Source organism: Aythya ferina, assembly GCF_964211825.1.
Source record: "Aythya ferina genome assembly, chromosome: 30".
Lineage (NCBI taxonomy): Eukaryota > Metazoa > Chordata > Aves > Anseriformes > Anatidae > Aythya > Aythya ferina.
Window position 1 is genome coordinate 867910 of NC_140327.1, and position 3833 is coordinate 871742.

At 45.2% G+C, this 3833-nt stretch overlaps 1 long non-coding RNA gene across 1 annotated transcript; it reads left to right on the plus strand.

Moving 5' to 3' along the window:
* LOC311425442 lies at positions 1-3276 on the plus strand. Its single transcript, XR_014686328.1, has 3 exons — positions 1-234; positions 999-1073; positions 3001-3276. It is a non-coding gene; the product is annotated as an uncharacterized lncRNA (long non-coding RNA).
* The last annotated feature ends 557 nt before the right edge of the window (positions 3277-3833 follow it).

The window sequence follows — 3833 nt, forward strand, 5'->3', positions numbered from 1 at the left end:
CCTGGACATGAAGACGGACTAGGAGAAGCACTCTTTGAGAGCAGTCCTGCAGAGAAGGGTTTGGGGGTTCTGGTGAATGAAAAGCTTGAAATGAGCCAGGAGTGCATGCTTGCAGGCCAGAATGCCAACTGAATCCTGGGCTGCATCAACAGAGGAATGGCCAGCAGGTTAAGGGAGGGGATTGTCTCCCTCTATTCTGCCCTTCTAAGGCCCCACTTGAAGTAGTGTGTCCAGGTCTGGGCCCCCCAGAACAAGAAGGATGTTTATCTTTTAAGAGCAGGTCCAGAGGGGGGCTACAGAAGTGCTCAAGGGGATGGAACACTTCTCCTATGAAGAAAGGCTAAGAGAGCTGGGGCTTTTCAACCTACAGAAGAGAAGGCTTTGGGGTGACCCCATTGCAACCTTGCAGTACTTAAAGTGGACGTAAAAAAAAAGATGGGGAACAACTATTTTTAATCAGATAAAGACAGGATAAGGGGGAATGGCTTTAAACTAAAAGAGGTGAGATTTAGATTAGAGGTTAGGAGGAAATACTTCACTTGGAGGGTGGTGAGGCACTGGAACAGGTTGCCCAGAGAAGTTGTGAATGCCTCATCCTTGGTTCAAGACCAGACTGGACAAGGCCCTGAGCAACCTGATCTAGTGAGTGGTGTCCCTGCCTATGGCAGGGTGGTTGGAACTGGATGATCTTTGAGGTCCCTTCCAACCCAAGCCATTCTATGATTTCATGCTGTCGTTCTGTTGATTACTATGTTGGACACTTCATATTTTGAGCTTCCTTTTTTTTTTATAAGCTATGTAGGCTTTGGCTGCAGCTCCATAGTGATCAGTGCAGTCTTTCTTCAGGGTATAGATAATTCCCCTTCTTTCTTAATAACTGTAATAGCAATTCCAAGCTGTAAACTACTTTGTCATCCTAAGTTGTCCTTTCTTCTTAGGCTTTAGGTTATATATTAGTGACAAAAGCTTAATTTAATTAAAATACCTGTTTGTATTAGGCGCTGAAATTGAAAACCACTGTGAAAGGGGATACACCACCTACCCTGGCAACCACCAGCTTCTGTAAAAAGGAGGTGAGTGAACCCATTTGTGTAAGGAGAGTTAAAAACAAAAACAAAAACAAAAACAAAAACAAAAACAAAAAAAAAAAAAAAAAAACACTAAATTCAACTGAGCATAGCACTTTATATCAGTTGTATATATTGTTTATGTACTTTTCTGATTAGATTCTATAGCAGCAAAGTTGTAACATATAGTGTGTTAAAGTGATTCTTCAGCCCATAGCAAATGAATAAAGGATGAGCCTGAAGGTAGTAGTACTTCTCATGCTAATGCAAGTCTGGATATTTTTATATCTGAGCATATTTCATGAAAGAAAAACAAACAAACAAACAAACAAAAAACCATAATATTTTCCATAACCAATCATCTTTTATTATTTCAACATCTTTATCAAGTTTAAAGCAAAATTTAGTTGTGTTTTTACTTCCTGTAACTACATTTTTTTTACAAGGCATAGGAGTGAAAACTGTAAATTACACTTTTCTAAGTGCATCTTATATATAGAAACTTCAGAAGTGCTTGTAGAATTTCAGACTGCAGCTTAATACTTAATATTAGAGAAGAGAGTGGAGAGGGGACAGAACTTAGGAGGTAAGTACAGAGAACACGTGACAAAAGAACAATCTGGGGGAAAGGTAGTTTTAGCAGTACCATGTCTAAATATCACAAATGAACCATGAAATGAAATCAAACTGTATATGCATGGTGGTGCAACTCCCTGTCTGTGTGCAGGGGAGGTATGGGAAGAGAAACCCTTTGCTGCTGCTGCCAGCCGCCATATCGTATGCACATGGAGAGATGAACACGAAGGAGCACAAAGGCCATCAGCTATTCCTACAAGACTCATGAAGGCCAGTGAGCCAGATAGTGTCATAAGGCCAAGTAACATATCCTAGGAAGCCACCTGAGTGCAGCTCTGGGATGTGCTTCCTTGAACCAACATCCCTATGCCCATTCCTCATGTCCTGGGGCATCTCAGAGAAGGGCAGAGCAGGGAAAGGCACCACAGGACTGAGGTGCCTCCCAGCCTCTGGCAGTGGCTACAGGAGCCAGAGAGACCCTGCAAGTGCTGCAGTGCACTCCCTGTGGGTGTGCAAGGCAGGGACTCTATGACATTTGGAAAAGAGGGCGGGCCACTCAGGAGGACAATAAGGATGTTGTAAGGCTGTGCAGGGACAAAATTAGAAAGGGCAAAGCTCATCTGGAGCTCAATCTGGCTACTGCTGTTAAAGGTAACAGAAAATATTTTTATAAATACATAAAACAAAAAGGAGGACTAAGGAGAATCTCCATCCTTTACTGGATGCAGGGGAAAACTTAGTGACAAGAGATGAGGAAAAGGTTGAGTTGCTTAATGCCTTCTTTGCCTCAGTCTTTAGTGGCAAGACCAGTTGTTCTCTGGATACTCCGTACCCTGAGCTGGTGGAAGGGGATGGGGAGCAGAACATTGCCCTCATAATCCATGAGGAAATGGTTGGCAACATACTACAGCACTTAGATGTACGCAAGTTGATGGGGCCAGATGGGTACTGAGGGGACTCATACACCTGAGGGTACTGAGAGAACTAAAGGAAGAGCTGGCCAAGACACTTTCCATCATTTATCAGCACTCCTGGCTGTCAGTGGAGGTCCCAGTGACTAGCAAACGTGATGCCCATCTACAAGAAGGCCCGGAGGGTAGACCTGGGAAACTGTAGGCCTGTTAGTTTGACCTCAGGGCCAGGGAAGCTCATGGAGCAGATTATCTTGAGTGTCATCACACGGCACTTACAGGGCAACCAGGTGATTAGGCCCAGTCAGCGTGGGTTTATGAAAGGCAGGTCCTGCTTGATGAACCTGATCGAACCTGATCTCCTTCTATGACCAAGTGAATGAGGGAAAGGCTGTGGATGTGGTCTACCTTGATTTCAGTAAGACTTTTGACACTTCTTCCCACAGCATTCTCCTGAAGAAACTGGCTGCTCAAGGCTTGAACTGGTGTACACTTCGTTGGGTTAAAAATTGGCTGGATAGCTGGGCCCAAAGAGTCGTGGTGAATGGAGTTAAATCCAGTTGGAGGCCAGTCACTAGTGGAGTTCCCCAGGGCTCAGAACTAAGGTCAGTTCTCTTTAATATCTTTACCAATGATCTGGATGAGGGGTTAGAGTGCACCCTCAGTAAGTTTGCAGGCGACAACAAGTTAGGTGTGTGTGTCGACCTGCTCAAGGGTAGGAAGGCTCTGCAGAAGGACCTGGATGGGCTGGACCGGGTTCATTGCAGATGCCCTTCTCTGCTATGTCACACTACCCTGTCTTTCTGGACCGGGCTGTCAGGCATTTGGATCAGTGCAATTTCTGGGGACTTGAAAAATGTGGGCATCAAACGCTTCTTCAGGAAGGGCAAGAAAAAGGATTGGCAGAACTGCAATTGTCACCTCTAACCCTGGGAATGTGATAGGGAAAGTCCTGCCGCAGCCATCTTCAGGCAGTTAGAGGAACCAAAGGAACTGCTGAAACAGAAGGGGAGGGGAAAGAAGGGAATGAGGTGAACCTGCACTTTAGCAAGGCCTTTGCCATGGTTTCCTGGGGTTCCCTTTAGCCACACTGGTGATATTTGGACTGAAGAAGGGGATGATGTTTTCGGGGACAAGGTGTCTGGACATCAGTGGTACAAAGTCCTCCTGCCAGCCAGTTACCAGCAGCATCCCTCAGTGATGGGCACATGGGCCAACACTGTTGACACTCTTTGTTATCTCCCTTCAAGATGGCATGGAGCATACAGTGTGACCAGCA